Source organism: Sapajus apella, unplaced genomic scaffold (assembly GCF_009761245.1).
Source record: "Sapajus apella isolate SASKATOON/1434 unplaced genomic scaffold, GSC_monkey_1.0 scaffold6, whole genome shotgun sequence".
NCBI lineage: Eukaryota > Metazoa > Chordata > Mammalia > Primates > Cebidae > Sapajus > Sapajus apella.
In genome coordinates, this window is record NW_022436946.1 from 321,360 (window position 1) to 342,215 (window position 20,856).

A 20,856-nucleotide genomic window follows, 5' to 3' on the forward strand; every position below is an offset into this window, starting at 1 on the left:
GTCACATGAAAGATGCCCAGTAAGTATGTGCTATATCTGAATCCCTGACATATTCAGTATCCATGAGAGCATGGTACCGTGCCAAGCAAACCAAAAATGCACACACATGGGAAAGAATAGTCTTGAGTGAGTTAATGCATTAAAAAGGTACATACAGTGCATTCTCAGATCCCAAAATGGTGCCCAGGACTGAGGTGAGAGGTAGGGGCCCAGGAGTTTACTGAAGAGAGGACCTTTTCATTGTTTTCGGTGGGAGGGTAAAACTTCACCTGCAGTGTGACAGCGGCCACATCCAAAGACTCAGAGGAGCCAGCACGAGGAGGAGGAGCTGAAAGCAGAGGGAGGTGCTACTGCCGTGTGTGTGTGTGTGTGTGTGTGTGTGTGTGTGTGTGTGTGTGTAGCCAGGAGGGATCTGTTGGGAAATGCAACCTAAGGAATGTTTTCAAGTGTATTTCCAGCACTTCATGATGTGAAGAATAAATACACTTTCCTTTGTAGTCCCTTCAGAGGGGAAATCACACAGTCTGGATGGCTCTGGAGTGGCTGATTTTGGTCCTGGACTGTTGCTCAGGCTGTAGGGAGGAGCGCTACCAGGCGGGAATCTCAGGAAGGAGCTATAGGGACCATGGCCCGTGGCCAGGCGGGATGGAGAGGCTGCTGTGGATTTTCTCAGCAGTTAGATCCTGTGTTGTCTAAACCTGGGAGAACTGACAATCACTGAGAGAGAAACACTGGTGGAACACTGACAGCTTCCCCAGAAGAATCACGTGTACTGCGCCCAGCCTGACATCCATGCTCCAGCCTGAGCACCCATGGTCTCACCTGGTGTCACACAACATATTTCTCATTTGCCTTCAATGGCAATCCTTTCCCATGGTGAAAATGAGCGGGGCGGGGGGAGGAATAAGCTGCATTTTTTTCAGTGTGGTCAGGGTAGCATATTCGTGATTTGAATTTGTAGACTGGAAAGTTCAATGTAGTCTGATGATGATGATGATGATGATGATGATGATGACAGTATCAAGAACTTATACAGCACTTACTACTGTCTAAGCATGCTCCCAAACATGTAGCCTACAGTAATTTGTAGGGCTGTTGGGCCCCACAGGGTCCTGGGGTGTCCCTTATGCTGTGCTGAGGTGCAGGATCTGAGAAGTAAAGTAACAGGACAATGAAGAACTGGTGAAGAGCAACTGGACTCGGGGTGCCATGCAACCTACGAGCGGAGAACAGCGAGGCCCCGAACGTGCAGAAGCGTCAGTATTTATTAGGTACAGGCAGGGGGAAGGGTCGTGAGATCATCATCTATAGGCTTAGTGATAGGGCATACATAATCATGTGAGTCACAAGCGAGGGGCCACCCCATTATGTCACCTGGGCAGAGAGCGCCGTGCATGCTGTGCGCAGTAGAGGGTTGTACACAGAAAAGGGGTCCACCCCCATTAGGCCACCGAGACAAGGAGGTGGACTGTGTGCGACAGGTGTCATGAGCAACACTTCTTATCTGGGAGCTAGAGACATCAAAGGATTTCTAATAGGATACTGTAAGCCAATGCAGTGGGAGCTGACAGACTTGTGCTCTTCTCTTAAGATATTTATGGGAGGATGATTTCAGCTAGCATAGAAGCGAGAAAAAAATGACAGGGTGTATAGGTGCCGTGACTGGTCATACCAGAGGGGTGGTTCTCCCTCGGTTATTTCCAGGATCTCAGGCCTGAAGCCTACTTTCCATAGGAACTGGATGCAAGGTACTACAACTCCTTTGTCAGGAGGAGAGGCTCTTGCTCCAAGACTGTCATATAGCATATGCCCTTTCAGGCAGGGACGCCACCGCCTGGGTCGTTGGTTCTTGACCTGGTCTGGCTGTTTTCCCATGTACTGCTTCTGTTCTGTGACTGTTTCTGTTCTGTTCTGTGACTGCTCTAGGCATTCTTCCTACTATAAACTACTCTATGGTTATAAGGAAGGATTATATAAATCAGCACTAAATGTGTCAGTACAGCTCCAACTACAATACCTATATGGTTATATAGAAAGATTATATAGAACTAAGTATGCTAGATATAAGTATTAAGTATGATTATATAAGCTAGATATATGAAGCAGTAAGTTATACTTCAAGCACTAATTCTATAAACTAATATACGATTATATATAAAGGATTATATAAAGGAAATAGCTGAGTAATAACACTATAAACTAAGATATTCTTCAGGCACTGTTTGTGCCTGGTGTCTGGACAGTTCTCCTTCCTCGGTGCCCCTGGGGGGTGTTACCCACAGTAAATCATCTCATCATTTAATCCTTAAAGCATCCTTGAGGGTAGGTCTTATTGTCATTGCTCCTATTTATAGGTAAGGAAACTGAGGCATGTAGAAAATGATTCATCTCTAAGTGGTGCAGAAGGATTTGAATCCAAGTCACCTGACTCAGAGTCCCTCTCATAGGCATGTGGCTACGCTGCTTCTTATTGTCTGTGTATCTGATGACTCATTCCTTACAGGAACAAACCCATTAGGTTTTTTTAGTCATCTGTTTCAAAGGGTCCTCCTATATTTGTAATACAAACCTTTTTCTTCTGTTTCTCTGCTTCTTGCATCATTGTACAATCCATAGTCCTCAGGACACAGGGCCCCAGCCTCATCACAAGCAGTACATGCAACCATTTGTCAACCTGCGATTCTGTCCCCACCCAGGGCTGGGCACAACAGCCACAGATAATGCTTCTGCTGGGAGGTAGACTCTCAGGTGTGGACCTGGGATCTCTTAGGTAACATTTTGAGATGCATCTGAACAAAAGCTACTGAGGCAGTGTAGAAAATAGATACTGCTTGTCTTGAAAGCTGCGTCAAGACAAATGTTTGTCTTTTAAAAATTATGTCAGCTGAAATTGTATTTCAACTGCTAGGAAACTAGAAAGGCCAGGTCTTAGAAACTGGTGGAAAGGCAGTCAGTTAATAAAAATTTCCCTGGAAGGAGTGATGGGGGAAGGAGAGGAGAGGGAGGGAGGAAGGGAGGAGAGGGAGCTGGCTCTTCCAGAGCAGTCATTCCGAATTCTGTAGCCTTTAAATGAACACAGAGGTCTTTAGAGGACTCTCGGAGCTCTGGCTGCCTTCAGTAGTCTTTGGCTGTCAGAGGCAGCATGGGAGAAGTCTGAACAGGCCTGGCAGGGGCTGTCGTTTGCCCACAGGGCACCCATGCACCCCCAGCTGCAGCTAATGCCTTATGTTGGCAGGGCCTGTGTTTCTGTGTCTTCTTTCTCAGCTAGACTGGGAGCTCCTGGAAGGCAGGGCCTCTGCCACCTTCTGCTGCGCATCTCAGCACTTGGGTAGAGTCTGGCATAGACTCTATTTAGATTAGAGCATGGGCTCAGTACATATTTATCAAATTCAGTTGGCATCAAGAGGCCTGGATTCAAATATTTGCTTTGTGACCTTGGGCAAATGACTTGTAATGATCTAGAATATCAGTATTTTTGAAGTATAAGACCTCTACTACATTAGATTAAATATGGGAACATGTATAGAGGCCACACAGAGGAGGCCTTCAATCAGGGGGTTTCCTTCTCTTTTTTGGCGGTCGAGCGTAAGCAGTGCCAGATCCCCATACAGAAACCGCATCCGCCAGGGAGTTCCTCATTGATCCTCACCCATCCTTTTAGCCAGGGACTGAAAGTTCAAAAAAAAGTAGATTTCCTTTTTAGAATTTACAAAAGATCATGTCCTTTGTGGTTAGAGAATTGCTTTAAATAACTTATCATTGTCACTTAAATATCCTGCAACAGGGGAACCACTTGTATTCATCCTTTCTTTCAACATGTTCAATGCATGTACAAGTTATATGGGAGGAGGCTATATAAAGGTAGTGGTGAAGCATCGGCTTAGAGACAGCTGGTTTTTAACAAAATGCACATAGAACTTTTACAAAGACAGACATATTCTGGGTTAGAAAGCAAGTATCAAATTTAAAAAGAGTCAAGCCATACAAAATGTGTTCTTTGACTACAGTGGAATTACATTAGAAATAAGTAACAGAGCTGGAGTGGTCAAGATGGCCACATAGAAACAGCTCTGGAGTGCAGTTCCCAGTGAGAACAATGCAGAGGGCAAGTGATCTCTGCACTTCCAACTGAAGTACCAGGTGCATCTCAATGGGACTGGTGGGACAATGGGTATAGCCCAAGGAGGGCAAGCCGAGGCAGGGTGGGGTGCTGCCTCACCCGGTAAGTGCAACAAACCAGAGGACCCCCATCCTACCCAATAGAGGCCATCAGGGGCTTTTCCAGCCACTCCAGCACTCCAGTTCAGATACTGTGCTTCTCCGGTGGTCTTTACAGCCCATAGACCAGGAGAGCCCCAGGGCTGACAAGCACCACAGGTTTCCAGCACAGCTGTTTCAGCCAGTGCCGTGGGTTTCCAGCACAAAAACCCACACAAATATGAGCAGCCATTTTAACTGGCACCTGGAATGCCTGGGAGACAGAGCCACCCATTCACCAGGAAAAGAGGTGGCTGAACGCAGGGAGCCAGGTGATCTGCTTCGGCAGGTCCCACCCCAACAAAGACCAGCAATCTGAAAAGCACTGGCATGAGAGTTTCGCAGCCAGTGCAGCAGTTTAAGCTTAACCAAGGACGGTTGCGCTCCATGGGGGGAAGGGCGTCCACCATTACTGAGGCAGTCCACCATTACCAAGGCAGTCCACCATTACCTAGGCAGTCTGCCATTACCAAGGCAGTCCGCCATTACTGAGGCAATCTGCCATTATCGATGCAATCCACCATTACCCAGGCAGTTCTAACTTTAGCTGGCATGAGAGTTTCACAGCCGGTGCAGCAGTTTGAGCTTGACCCAGGACCATCAAGCTCATTGAGGGGAAGGGCATCCGCCATTGCTGAGGCAGTTCTAACCATACCTATGTAAACAAAAGCTTACATAGCAGCTGGACGGAGCCCGTGGCAGCTGAGCAGTGCCTCTACAGGCAGACTGTGACTAAACTCCCTCTTTGCTGGTCAGGGCATCTCTGAGGAAAGGCAGCAGCATGGCACGGACTTATAAATAAAACCACACCTTCCTGGGACTGAGCACCTGGGAAAGGGGCGGTTGTGAGTTCCACTACAACAGACTGCCAAGAAACCCTAAAGGGAGCAATGGAGCTCCCAGCACAGCACTTGAGCTCTGATAAGGGACAGACTGCCTCCTCAAGGAGCTTCCTGACCCCCATATATCCAAAAAGACACCACATACAGGAGATCTCTGCCTGACATCTGGCGGGTACCCTTCTGGGATGAAGCTACCAGAGGAAAGATCAGACAGCAATCCTTGCTGTTCGGCAGCCCTGATGGGTTCAGGGTTACAGCCCATAGACCAGGAGAGCCCCAGGGCTGACAAGCGCCACAGGTTTCCAGCACAGCTGTTTCAGCCAGTGCCGTGGGTTTCCAGCACAAAAACCACACAAATATGAGCAGCCATTTTAACTGGCACCTGGAATGCCTGGATTCCCATGCAAGCAGGGTTGGGTGTGGACTTCCAGCAGTCCTGCAGCAGAGGGTCCTGAGTATTAGAAGGAAAACTAAAAAACAGAAAGAAATAGTTTCAACATCAACAGAAAGGATGTCCACTCGGAGACCCCTTCTGAAAGTCACCAACTTCAAAGACCATAGGTAGATAAATCCACAAAGATGGAAAGAAACCAGCACAAAAAGGATAAAATCACCAAAAACCAGAACACCTCCCTCCTCCAAGGGATCACAGTTCCTTACCAGCAAGGGCACAAAACTGGATGGATAATGAGTTTGACAAATTGACAGAAGCAGGCTTCAGAAAGTGATTTCAGAGAAAATAACAAACTTCTCTGAGCTAAAGGAACATGTTCTAACCCAATGCAAACTAAGAACCTTGAAAAAATGTTAGACAAAATGCTAACTAGAATAACAAGCTTAGAGAAGAACAAAAGGGACTTGATGGAGTTGAAAAACACAGCACAAAAACTTTGTGAAGCATACACAAGTTTCAATGGCCAAATTGATCAAGCAGAAGAAAGGATATCAGAGATTGAAGATCAACTCAATGAAATAAAACAAGAAGGCAAGATTTGAGAAAAAACGTGAAAAGAAATGAACAAAGCCTCCAAGAAATATGGGATTATGTGAAAAAACCTAATCTACGTTTGATCAGTGTACCTAAATGTGACAGGGAGAATAAATTCAAGCTCGAAAACACTCCTCAGGATATTATCCAGGAGAACTTCCCCAACCTAGCAAGGCAGGCCAACATTCAAATCCAGGAAATACAAAGAACACCACAAAGATATTCCTCAAGAAGAGCAATCCCAAGGCACATAATCCTGAAATTCACCAGGGTTGAAATGAAGGAAAAAATGCTAAGGGCAGCCAGAGAGAATGGTTAGGTTACCCACAAAAGGAAGGCCATCAGACTCACAATGGATCACTCAGCAGGAATCCTACAAGCCAGAAGAGAGTAAAGGCCAATAATCAACATCCTTAAAGAAAAAAACTTTCAACCCAGAATTTCATATCCAGCCAAACTAAGCTTCATAAATGAAGTAGAAATAAAATCCTTTATGGACAAGCAATTGCTAAGAGATTTTGTCACCACCAGGCCTGCTTTGCAAGAGCTCCTGAAGGAAGCACTAAACATGGAAAGGAACAACCAGTACCAGCCACTGAAAAACGTAAGAAATGGTAAAGATCATTGACACAATGAAGCAACTGCATCAACTAATGGGCAAAACAATGAGCTAATATCAAAATGGTAGGATCAAATTCACATGTAACAATATTAATCTTAAATGTAAATGGACTAAATGCCCCAATCAAAAGACACAGACTGGTAAATTGGATAAAAGTCAGGACCCATCAATGTGTTGTAATCAGGAGACCCATCTCATGTGCAAAGACACACATAGACTCAAAATAAAGGGATGGAGGAAGATTTATCAAGCAAATGGAGAGCAAAAAAAATCAGGGGTTGCAATCCTAGTCTCTGATAAAACAGACTTTAAACCAACAAGATCAAAAGAGACAAAGAAGGGCATTACATAATGGTAAAAGGATCAATGCAACAAGAAGAGCTAACTATTCTAAATATATACACACCCAATACAGGAGCACCCACGTACATAAAGCAAGTTCTTAATGACCTACAAAGAGACTTAGACTCCCACACAATAATAGTGGGAGACTTTAACTCCACTGTCAATATTAGACAGATCAATGAGACAGAAAATTAACAAGGATATTCAGGACTTGAACTTAGACCTGGACCAAGCAGACCTAATAGATATCTACAGAACTCTCCACCCCAAATCCACAGAATATACATTCTTCTCAGCACCACATCGCATCTACTCTAAAACTGACCACATAATTGGAAGTAAATTGCTCCTTAGCAAATGCAAAAGAACAGAAATCATAACAACCAGTCTCTCAGACCATAGAGCACTCAAATTAGAATTCAGGATTAAGAAACTCACTCAAAACCACACAACTACATGGAAACTGAACAACCTGCTCCTAAATGACTACTCGATAAATAAAGAAATGACGGCAGAAATAAAGATGTTCTTCAAAACCAATGAGAACAAAGACACAATGTACCAGATTTTCTGGGACACATTTAAAGCAGTGTCCACAGGGAAATTTATAACACTCAATGCCCATATGAAAAGCAAGGAAAGATCTAAAATCAACACCCTATCATCAGAATTAAAAGAGCTACAGGAGCAAGATCAAACAAATTCAAAAGCTAGCAGAAGACAAGAAATAACTAAGATCAGAGCAGAACTGGAAATAGAGAGACACAAAAAACCCTTCCAAAAATATCAATAAATCCAGGAGCTGGTTTTTAGGATGCTTCAACATATGCAAATCTATAAACGTAATCCATCACATAAACATAACCAAAGACAAAAACGACATGATTATCTCAATAGATGCAGAGAAGGTCTTCCACACAATTCAACAGCCCTTTATGCTACAAATTCTCAATAAACTGGTATCGATGGAATGTATCTCAAAATAATAAAAGCTATTTATGACAACCCCACAGCCAATATTGTACTGAATGGGCAAAAACTGGAAGCATTCCCTTTGAAAACTGGCACTAGACAAGGGTGCCCTCTCTCACCATTCCTATTCAACATAATATTGGAAGTTCTAGCCAGAGCAATCAGGCAAGAAAAAGAAATAAAGGGTATTCAGTTAGGAAAAGAGGAAGTCAAATTGTCTCTATTTGCAGATGACATGGTTGTGTATTTAGAAGACCCCATCGTCTCAGCCCAAAATTTCCTTAAGATGATAAGCAACTTCAGCAACGTCTGAGGATACAAAATCAATGTGCAAAAATCACAAGCATTCCTATACACCAATAACAGACAAACAGACAGCCAATTCATGAGTGAACTCCCATTCACAATTGCTACAAAAAGAATAAAATACCTAGGAATACAACTAACAAAGGAGGTAAAGGACCTCTTCAAGGAGAACTACAAACCACTGCTCAAGGAAATAAGAGAGGACACAAACAGATGGAGAAACACTCCATGCTCATGATTAGGAAGAATCAATATTGTGAAATGGCCACACTGCCCAAAGTAATTTATAGATTCAACACTATCCCCATCAAACTACCACTGACCTTCTTCACAGAACTGGAAAAAACCACCTTAAACTTCATATGGAACCAAAAAAGAGCCCACATAGCCAAGACAATACTAAGCAAAAAGAACAAAGCTGGAGGCATCACGCTACCTGACTTCAAACTATACTACAAAGTTACAGTAATCAAAACAGCATGGTGCTGGTACCAAAACAAGAGATATAGACCAATGGAACAAAACAGAGGCCTCGGAAGTAACACCACACATCTACAACCATATGATCTTTGACAAACCTGACAAAAACAAGCAATGGGGAAAGGACTACCTGTTTAATAAATGGTGCTGGGAAAACTGGCTAGCCATGTGCAGAAAGCAGAAACTGGACCCCTTCCTTACACCTTATACAAAAATTAACTCCAGATGGATTAAAGATTTAAACATAAGACCTAACACCATAAAAACCCTAGAAGAAAACCTAGGCAAAACCATTCAGAGCATAGGCATAGGCAAGGATTTCATGGCTAAAACAACAAAAGCAATGGCAACAAAAGCCAAAATAGACAAATGGCATCTAATTAAACGTAAGAGCTTCTGCACAGCAAAAATCATTAGCGTGAACCAGCAACCAACAGAACCAGCAAGCAGAAAAAATTTTTGCAAGCTATGCATCTGACAAAGGGCTAATATCCAGAATCTACAAAGAACTAAAACAAATATACAAGAAAAAAACAACCCTATCAAAAAGTTGGAGAAAGATATGAACAGACACTTTTCAAAAGAAGACATTTGTATGGCAAACATATTTTTAAAATGTTCATCATCACTGGTCATTAGAGAAATGCAAATCAAAACCACATTGAGATACCATCTCAAACCAGTTAGAATGGCGATCATTAAAAAATCTGGTGACAATAGATGCTGGAGAGGATGTGGAGAAATAGGAATGCTTTTACAGTGTTGGTGGGAGTACAAATGAGTTCAACCATTGTGAAAGACAGTGTGGCTATTCCTCAAGGATCTAGAAATAGAAATACCATTTGACCCAGCAATCCCATTACTGGATATATACCCAAAGGATTATAAATCAATCTACTATAAAGACATATACACATGTATGTTCATTGTGGCACTGTTTACAATAGCAAAGACTTGGAACCAACCCAAATGTCCATCAAAGATAGACTGGATAAAGAACATGTGGCATATATACACCATGGAATACTACACAGCCATAAAAAAAGGATGAGTTCATGTCCTTTGCAGGGACATGGATGAATCTGGAAACCATCATTCTCAGCAAACTGACACAAGAACAGAAAACTAAAGGCCATATGTTCTCTCTTAAGTGGATGCTGAGCAATAAGAACACATGGACACAGGGAGGAGAACATCACACACTGGGGTCTGTTGGGGGCTGGGGGCTAGGGGAGGGATAGCAGGGGATAGGGAGATTGGGGAGGGATAACATTAGGAGAAATACCTAATGTAGGTCACAGGGAGATGGAGGCAGCGAATCACCATGGCATGTGTATACCTATGTAACAATCCTGCAAGATCTGCACATGTACCCCAGAACTTAAAAGTAAAATTTAATAAAAGAAACAAGTAACAAAGATGGAAAATTTCCCAATACCTGGATACTAAATGACACATTTCTAAACAACCTACACTCCAAAGAAGAAATTAAAAGGGAAATTAGAAGCTGTTTTAAATTGAATGAAAATAAAAGCCCATCATATTCAAATTTGTGAGAATGCCACTAAAGCAATGCTTAGTGCTGCTGGGGTGGGGAATATGTAGCAGTAAATGTCTACATCAGGAAAGGTGTCAAAGCAATGGTCTGAGCTTCCACCTTAGGAACCAGGAAAAGAAGAACAAATTAAACCCAAAGCAAGGTGGAGAAAGGAAGATAAAAGCAGAAATCAGTGAAACAGAAAATAGAAAAACAGGCTGGGTACAGTGTAATTACATGCCCATAATCCCAGCACTTTGGGAGGCCAAAGTGGGCAGATCACTTGGGGTCAGGAGTTTGAGACCTGCCTGGCCAACATGGTGAAACCCTGTCTCCACCAAAGATACAAAAAATTAGCGGGTCATGGTGGGGCATGCCTATAATCCCAGCTGCTCGGGAGGCTGAGGCAGGATAATCTACTGAACCCAGGAGGTGAAGGTTGCAGTGAGCCAAGATCATGCCACTGCACTCTACTAGCCTGGGTGACAGAATGAGACTCCATCTCAAAAAAAAAAGAAGGAAAGAAAAGAAAAACAATAAAGAAAATCAGTGAAACAAAAGCCGATTCTTTGAAAAGGTCAATACAATTGATAAACTTCTAGCCATGATAAATGAAAATAAGGAGAGAAGACATATTACTAATATCAGGAATAAGAGAGGTGACATCACTACAGATTCTATAGATAATAACAACAAGCTTGTGCCAGTAAATCCAACAACTTAATTGAAATAGCAAAGATATTGTTACCAGTGGAGAGTGTCCAGGTTCTTGGCAATTTGAACCAAAAAAGTGAACAAAACACAAAGCAATGAAAGAATGAAGCAATGAAGGCACAGATTTATTAGTCTTCACTTTTTATTATGACATGCAGTCGCCCAAGCCCTCCAGTCATAGGTATGTTTTTTTGGGACACAGTCTCATTCTGTTGCCTACGCTGGAATGCAGTGACACTATCTCTACTCACTGCAACCTCCACCCCTGGGGTTCAAGCGATTCTCCTGCCTCAGCCTCCCTAGTAGCTGGGATCACAGGCATGCACGACCACGCCTGGCTAATTTTTGTGTTTATTTTTTATTTTTAGTAGAGACAGGGTTTTGACATGTTGGCCAGGCTGGTCTCTAACTCCTGGCCTCAAGTGATTCACCAACCTCAGCCTCCCAAAGTGCTGGGGTTACAGTTATGAGTCACTGTGCCTAGCCTCTCACAGTAATCTAAACTTTAAAAAATATCTTCTATGGCTTATTCTTTCCTTATTTATTTTCCTTTTAAAATGTTTCCTCTTAGGCCAGGTGAGGTGGCTCATGCCCGTAATCCCAACACTTTGGGAGCCTGAGGTGGGTGGATTCAAGGTCAGGAGTTTGAGACCAGCCTGGCCAATTTTAGTTTGAAACCCCATCTCTACTAAAAATACAAAACTTAGCCGGGTGCAGTGGCATGCGCCTATAATCCCAGCTACTTGGGAGGTGAAGGCAGGAGAATCGCTTGAACCCGGAGGCGGAGGTTGCAGTGAGCTGAGATCGCGCCACTGCACTCCAGCCAGAGCGAGACTCCGTAGCAAAAAAAAAAAAAAAAAAAATTCCTCTTACTGGGTGTATAGGAAAGGTTCCTTTGGCAATGTCAGTTTCTTCTAGGCGAGCAATAAGAACAGAGACTTTTCTTTCTTTGCCACTGGAATATTTTGGTCTGTGTGTGGGCAGAGGAAGGATGTGTGTGGAGCAGCAGTGATCCTCAGCGATGCTGGTGGGATCCAACTGAAAGTGCTGCCTACTACCACCTGAGAAGGAAAGCTCCGGGGGCCTCTGCCTCAAGGCCAAGCAGTTGCAGGCTGACCCTTTGATATCTGCTCCCCTGACAAGGGTTCTGAGCCTCATCTAAAGTAGAGGTGGGGAGAGAGGCGAGATGTGATGGACAAAGATTTCCAGGCCCTTTTAATGGATCCACAGGTTTTGGAGAATCCACACTTCCAAAGTGGCTGAGCTCTGCCCCCATCTTGCTGATACCATTCGTGCTATTATAAATCAAACAGCAACAGAGCGTGATTAAATACACGGAGCCTGACCACACGTGGGCACAATCGAGGTCCATTATTCCCTCCGGGACTCTCATGTCCAACTGCTACCATTTTTGTGCCTCCTGTATGTGTCCTGATGCTCTCATTCAGAGCATCTACAAAAACAAAACTGTCGAATCAGCATCATTTTTAGCCCTTAAGAATCATGCTTTAAAGTTCCCTATTTTCAACAAAAATTGAGTCCCTTCTTTTCACTTTTTATAAAAGGAAGCCGTTTTCCTTCCCATTTTTGTCTGATGAAAGCCACCACAGGCAGAGCCAAGAGAGCCACGTTAAGAAACAGGGGTAGGTGTTATGAGAAGCTCCGCATCTAATTAGATTTTGCTCTTGCAATTACTTAACACAAACCATGCCTTATACAACCCAGGAGACTAAAATAAACTTTTTTCTCTGAACTCTTCTCCTCTTTTAAATCAAATTTCCACGAATCCTCTCAGACCAGCCTTCCTCCTCAAGCCTAGAAAATTCCCCACCGCGCCGGCCCGCTTCTGCCAATCGACTGGGCTTCCTCTTCCCTAAGACACAGAAACCCATGCCAGAAACTCCTCTGGGAGCCCGCGGCTAAATTAACTTGGCACGAGTGTGTTTCACTTCCAACTTGGCGAGGGCGCTGCGGGACCCAGCGCTCTGGCCTCGGCCGGCCCCTCAGTCGCCTGCTTACCCTGCCGGGGCGAGGCGCGCGCGGTGGCCGGGGCGGCGCCGTCCGGGGCGCGGCTGAGGCTGTAGCTGCTGTAGCCGCGGTGCAGCGCGAACTTGCAGACGCTGCGGCCGTGCGCCGTGCAGTTGAAGAGGTAGCAGCCGAGCGCGGCGGCCGGGGGCGCGGGCCGCCGGGGCAGCTCCACCACAGCCACTGAGCAGCGCGGCTCGGAGCAGCAGGCCGCCACGCACTGCCGCCAGCCCCGCACGGCCGCCGGCGCCCGCAGGAAACTGGCGCCCGCCGCCAGGGAGTCCTTGGTGCGGAAGGCGCTGTAGCCGCCGCCGCCCGGGCCCGGGCAGTCCTCCTGGGGGGCCGCCGCCCGCGCGCAGCTGCAGCTCCTCCTGCCAAGGATCTCCTCCAGCAGCTGCTCCACGCCCGACAGCTGCGCGCGCAGCTCGGACAGCGGCGCCGCGGGCGGCCACAGGCCCGGCAGCAGCAGCCCGCGCAGCGCCGGGTGACGCGGCGGCCGCCGGCGCCCTGAGCCCGCGCTCTCCCTGGCGCCGGAGGCCTCCGCGGCCTGCAGCCGACAGCCTAAGGCAGCTAGCCAAGAGGCGGGGCCGAGCGCGGGAGGAAGGCGGAGGCACAAGCGCCGGCCCTGGGCCCCTCCTGCACAGCCGCGGCGGGCTCTAGGCCCAGGCCTCACAGCACGGAGCCCACGGAACCCAGTTGTTCCCCTGAGGCCGCGGGCGCACGGGCGCCGGCGGAAAAGGCAGCGGCGAGAGGCATAGCGGGCCCGGCCAAGCACCGCTGTTCGCCCTTGCCGGAGGCTGCCCTGCACCGTGCGCCTCTCCGCCCCGGCCCGCGGCGCACTGGGTGGAAGCAAGTCGGCCTCCGAGCGGATCAGCACCCGGGGTGCGACCAAGTGCTGCTGGGTGGAGCCTTGGGGAGCCCCGCCCCTCCGCGTGGCCCTGCTCTCGCCCCCGCGCATCTTGCGCGGTGTCCTACCCGGCCGGGAAAGCGAGTTCCTGCGAGTGCAGCCTCCGTACAGCTCTGCTCCCGCCCCGCTGCCCAGCTAGGGCAGGGTTCCCATCTGGGCCCAGCAGGCTTTACCAACCAACCAGACCTGCTCAGGACGCCTGCCCACCGGGGCCTCGCACTCGGGGGAAGCGGAGCAGTGGGAGGGGAGGGCCTCTCTTCAAATCCTTGTGACCGCAGGGACTACTCCAGAGAGGGGGCACGCGCACCTAGGACCACCGCACAGCGTCACTAGCTCTTCACCTCCCCGGTGCCTGACTCTTTCCGCATCAGATTCCCAAGACGTGCTTCTGTAGTACAAAGTGGGGCGGAGTTAGGGGTGGTGGAGTCGGGGCTGGGTGTGGTGGGCATGGGAAGTTCTGAAGGATGTTCTGTCTGTTTAAAAACACAAAAATCAAGCCTGGTAAGGTGGTGCTCGCCTGTAAGTTCTGAGGCTGAGTTGAGAGGATCCCTTGAGCCAAGGAATTCGAGACTGCAATGAGCTGTGATCACACCACTGCGTTCCAGACTGGGGACAGAACAAGACCCTGTCTTTAAAAATAAAAATAAAACCCATTAAAAAGCAGTCGTCACATTCACTCACATTTCCACAAATATAACTAAAACTAAACACAGCCCACGTGGGGACCTGGTGAGTAATCTCTAAAGCCTGTGACGGAGAGACCTCTAGCTGTTAGGTCCCGTGAAATCTTGGGAGTTGTGCTTTAAATGACGTAAGGAATAAGAAAATGTCCAAGCCAGTGGGGGGCTTCACCTTAGAATTTTAGACTAATGTGAGCAGTTTCTGCATCGTGTTTATTTCTGAGTCAGTTTCTGTTGATTCTTTTGTCCTCTGATTATGGATCACATTTTCTTGCTTTTTAGCATGTCTGGATATTTTTGCCTGGATGCTGCACATTGTAAATTGAATATTGTTAAGTGTCTGTATTTTTTAGGAGGGAAGAATAAATAATTGGATGGGAAAATATCAGTCTCTGCTGCTTTTATTACTTCCTGAGCTGACATTCAGGAACTTATTGCTTGCAGGTCCAGACCAGAGTAGGAGGTAAAATTAAAAAGTAGAAATAGAAAAGAAAGAAAGAAAAAAGCTCAATGTTATTTGCCATTCCATGAAAGAGAAAAATTATGAAGTTTCTGCAGGGGTATATCTGAGTGAGCTTTGAGACTGAAAGAAATGGCCTCTTAGCTCTAAAGGTTATGTCTGGACTGTACCACGTCAGCCTGGAGATTCTTCCACATATGGGATACTATCCCACACAGCTGTAGTCGCTTTAAGATGACTGTGAAGCAACATAATGCTTTGTAGTTTTATTTTTTTTTAATTTTTTGCCACAGGCCTTGGAGAGCTTCAGCAGGATTGTTATGAGGAGAAACTTTCACTAGTGATAAAAATGGCATCTGAGGGTATCATCAGACTCTTCAAGGACTAGTTGTTATATAACTTAGTAATATTAAAAAATAACATATGATAATATGTATAATACTAACAATTGTATATGATTTCAAAGTTTGCCAAACACTTTCACACACATAATTTTATGTGATCTTCACAGAGACTTGACCACTTCACTCCTGCCTTTGGGACAGTGAAAGAGAAGTCAGTATAGAGTGAGCCTGAGCTCACATGCTCCATGGTTGTGGAGTGGACAGGGGAGAGGACAGCATTTCTCAGGGGGCATTCATTTCTTTTTTTTTTTTTCTTTTTGGAGGCAGTCTTGCTCTGTCACCCAGGCTGGAGTGCAGTGGTCCTATCTCGGCTCACCGCAACCTCCGCTTCCCCAGTTCAAGCGATTCTCTTGCCGCAGCCTCCTGAGTAGCTAGGATTACGGGCGTGTGCCACCACACCCAGCTAATTTTTGTACTTTTAGTAGACATGGGGTTTCACCATGTTGGTCAGGCTGGTCTCAAACTCCTGACTTCTTGATCCACCCGCATCCGCCTCCGAAAGTGCTGGGATTACAGGTGTGAGCCACCATGCCCAGCCAGGGGCATTCATTACTAAATCCTTCCAGCACCTCCAAAGAAGTTCCTGCATCTGCAACTTCACAATAGGTCTTTTTGGGAGAAGTGGAAATTATTTAATGTTGTGTTTACCATGAGCAGTGGTTATTTCTGGGCTGTGAATTGCAAGTACAGAAGGGGAAATATTTACTTTTATGCTTTATAAGACTTTACATCCGTTGATTTTCTTTTTTTTTAACGAGCTCGTTGTAAATGATTTTTTATTTTTTAAAAATAAGTGTCGACATCTGCCTCAGCCAAGAGGGAGCAACAGGGACTGGACTTACTCTGTAACCTGAAATGAAAAATATGAGACAAAATGTATGAAACAATGGTTTTCAGACATTGGGAAACAGGCAATGCAGGGCCCAAGAGAAGGGAGATGAAGGAAGCAACACGCCGCTTGCTCCGGCTTACTGCCTGGAGAGGGTTTCCAAGCTGCAGTGCAGACAGGGGAACCCAAAGGCCCAGCAATCTCTGTGAGTTGGAAAATAGAGCTGAGGATTCAGGGAGGCCAGGGCCCTAGAGACTAGAGAGGAGAGAGTGCAGTGGAAGGAGGGCGCCCTGGAGATCTGTGCAGGGTTCCCCTGAGTCTTCAGCTGAAGTTCAAACAGGTACATGCATGTGAGGAAACTTCCCAAGGCAGAGAGGCAGCCACTAGCAAAAAGCCGGCAGAAAAACTTCTGAGCTTGTGCTGGCCAGGGAATAGCTCATGTTCCCAACAGCCAGAGTAGAGAAACCTTGTGATTTCTGAGTGTGAGTGTGAGTAGGAAGGGAAAGGATTACAGAGAAGCCCATGAAAATTTTGCAGGTGACGGGTGTGTTCATTATCTTGATTGTGGTGATAGTTTCACTGGTGAATACATAGATCAAAGCTCATAAAATTGTACATTTTAAGTGAGTATAGTTTGTTATATTCAATTATATGTTAATAAGGCTATTTTAAAAACCAAGTTTCATTGCATTGTGCATTATGATTTATCTTCTTCTTCTCGTTCTCCTTTCAGTTTTTTTCAGAAATAAACTATCTTGGTTTTTAAAGGCTAAACATCAAAACCTTATCAACGGATAGAAGAATTTTATGTGAGGATGAAAATATTAGGACTGTGGTCTGGAAAGATGAAGATGTGTTTCTCTTTTATAAGACAGACCATTAAGAGTAAGAGTGGATCAAATTGAGATTTAGACTTTGTAGATCAGTTTATTGAATGTTGGAATGAGATGACACATATCTTGGCTGGGCTGTTGTAACAGAATACCACAGATTGCGAGGCTTATAAACAGAAATTTTTTCTGCACAATTCTAGAGGGTGGGAAGTTCACGATCACGGTGCTGGCAGACACTGATGTCTGGTAAGGGCCACTTCCTGGTTCATAGACCACAGTCTTCTCGCCAAGTCTTCACCTGGTGGAAGGGATTAGGGAGCTCTCTGGGGTCTTTTTTTATGAGAACACTAATCCCATTCATGAGGGCCCCACCTTCATGTAATCATCTGCCAAAGTCTCCACCTCCAAATATCATCACATTAGGATTCAACATAGGAATCCTAGGGAGTTACAGGGCTACAAACTTCCAATCTATAGCAACACCCTAGTGACCATCCTTTTTTGTTGCCCTCCCCTCCCCACTACTTCCCAACTTAAATACTTTTACAGGGATCAAATAAGCTAAGTCAGTGCATGTGAAGTGCTTAGGAGGACATCTACACATGGTAGAAGCTCAATAAATACGAGTTGTTTTTGTTATTACAAAAACAGAAATAAAGGGCCTTTCCTAAGAGTAGAGGTCATGAAACCACTTGAAGCCTGAATCTCCTTTACAGCATCCTAGCTGAGTGGTTGTTGCATTAACATGCTTCCTCTCCATACCGCCTTCATGGAGTCCACTCTGCCCACAGCCCTGGAAGGGGTAGTCCCAACCTGCAGGTGACCACACCCACTGTTTACTAGGGCTGGAATCAATAATGAATACCTGGCCCAATAGATATTCTCTCCAAGGAATGTAAAAACAGAATTGAGAAACAAACTGACTAGACAAATTGACTCAACAAACTGACTCAACAAATTGAGTTAGAAAGGGAAGTGTAGCTCGGAACCCAGGTGAGTTCCAGGGGACATGGAAGGGGATGATAATGCAAAGAAGCTGTTCAGCAGAGAAGGAGAAATAGAACAGTGAAAGGAGGAGGTAGAGAAGAGTGCATACGGAGCCCTGATGGTGGTGGGTGAAGGCAGGAGTTGCCTGACACTTTCGGGTCTCAAATTTCTCCCCTGAGTACCTACGTGGCCTTCTACCAGGAACTGTTCTGAGTTCTGCACAGTCATTTATTTATTTAAAACAACAATTATGCAGCATGTGCTAGTATGACCCCCAATTCAGAGGTAGGGAATGCAATAATTTGTTACTGAAATGCCAGGGGATCAGTCTATGTCCTGTCGCTTACAGCACAGAAAGCCAATCACTGGATTGAGTATTTTGGGGGAAGAAGGCTTTCTTTGGTGCTGCCAAATAAAAATAAGTTGGAGTAAGTCTCAAATGTCTGACCAACTAAAATTGGGGGTGTACGTAGTGGGGAAGGGGTGTAGCTACCTTCCCTACTATACACACCCCCAATTATAGTTGGTCAGAGAAGGGTTGTAGGAAGAACAATTGGTTGATGGGAAGCAGATGGTTGGTGAGGAAAACAGAAATTATGGAGAGTAAGGAGAGGAGTCTGGTGTCTCCTTATTTGGACGCAGTGATGTGATTTCACTTCCTCAATACTATCTGAAAGTCAGAAAATTCCTGAAAAAGAAATTTAGAAAAGACAAATTTAAGTTTTAAGCATTAAGAAAAGCAGAGTCCATTTCTATGTTTAATAGAAAAAGTGGCAAACATCAGTTCTCTGGGGAAATTGAGCTAGTTTCACCTTCACACACCAGAACTTCTTCCATCTTTGGGCAACTCTTACTATTCAGTAAATGTTTTCCTTATATTCAGTTACAATCTGTTTTGTAGCTTCCAAGTATTCGTCCTAGCTTCTTCTCTTGGGACCTCTCAGAGCAATCTATACCTCCTCCCAAGTGGTAGTCCTTTAAATATTTTAAAAATGCCATTGAAGCTCAGGCACCTCAGTGCTTAGTATGGCACAGTGTTGAGTGTGACCCATGACAGCAGTGCCAACCCCTGCTGGCTGTGTGACTTTGGGCAAGTCACCTACCCTCCTGAAGCACCAGATCACCCCTCTGTAATACGGGAATAATTGCCTCACCTTGTTTCCCACAGTGTGGAGGATAAAGTGAAATAGCATGTAAAGCACTTGGCACAATGGCAAGTGTGCGCTAGACGCTCCTAAGGGTTGGCTGGGATCATTCTCTCTCAGCTCATTGACATCACATCATGAGGGTTTCAGATCTCGAGTCTATCATCTAACCTGCTTTCTATCCCACCTGGCTTTTTTATTGTTGCGTTTTTCAGCTTTACAGAGGTATAACTGACAAAAATTATAGGCTGGTGAGGTGGCTCACACCTGTAATCCCAGCACTTTGGGAGGCTGAGGTAGGTGAATCATGAGGTCAGGAGTTCAAGACTAGCCTGGCCAACATGAAGAAACCTCATCTCTATTAAAAATACCAAAAAAAAATTTAGCTGGGTGTAGTGGCAAGTGCTTGTATTCCCAACTACTCGGGAGGCTGAGGCAGGAGAATCCCTTGAACCCAGTAGGCAGAGGTTGCAGCGAGCTGAGATCTTGCCACTGTACTCCTTCCCCAGACAACAGAGTTAGACTCCATTGCAAAAAAATAAAAATTGTATATATTTGTGAAACCCCGTCTCTACTAAAAATACAAAACATTAGCTGGGCATGGTGGTGCGTGCCTGCAATCCCAGCTACTCAGGAGGCTGAGGCAGGAGAATTGCCTGAACCCAGGAGGCGGGGGTTGCGGTGAGCCGAGATCGCGCCATTGCACTCCAGCCTGGGTAACATGAGTGCAACTCCATCTCAAAAAAAAAAAAAGAAAAAAAAATGTATATATTCAACGTATATGACATGATCATTTGACATACATATACATTGTGTAGGATTACCGCAATCACATTAATGAACATATCCATCATCACACACAGTTACCATTGCATGTGTTATGTGTTTGGTGAGGGTACCTAAGGTTTACTCTTTCAGCAAATTTTAAGTAAACAATACAGTATTATTAACTATAGTCACCATGCTGTACATTAGATCCAACTTATACAACTTATGACTGAAAGTTTGACCAACTTTAAAGTTTGGCCCTTTGACCAACATCTCCCCCAGCCCCTGACAACCACCATTCTACTCTCTGCTCCTTTAAGTTTGAATTTTTAGATTCCACATGCAAGAAAAATCATGTAGTATTTGTATTTTTATGTCTAGTTCACTTAAGTAGCATGTCCTAATGTTCTCCAGATTCACCCATGTTGTCACCAATGGCAGGATTTCCTCCTTTTTATGGTTGAATAATATTCCATTACAAATCTATCTATATCTATATCTACCTATGTGTCTATATCACATTTTCTTAATTGGCCTGTCAATGAACACAGGCTGTTTTCATATCTTGGCTACTGTGAACAGTGCTGCAATAAACATGGGGGTACAGATCTCTCTTGGAGATACTGATTTCATTTCCTTTGGATACATACCCAGAAGTGGGATTGCTGGATCATATGTTAGTTCTGTTTCTAACAGAACTGTTTTCTGTGCTGTTTTCCATAATGGCTATACCCATTACTGTTTCCACTAACAGT

At 45.1% G+C, this 20,856-nt stretch overlaps 1 protein-coding gene and 1 pseudogene across 1 annotated transcript in view; one reads left to right on the forward strand and one right to left on the reverse strand.

The window, feature by feature from the left end:
• LOC116548968 (UL16-binding protein 2-like) overlaps nt 1–20,856 on the forward strand; it is a 222,595-nt gene that overhangs the window by 161,109 nt on the left and 40,630 nt on the right. The window lies entirely within an intron of this gene.
• Nucleotides 11,875–14,262, reverse strand: LOC116549126 (annotated as a pseudogene).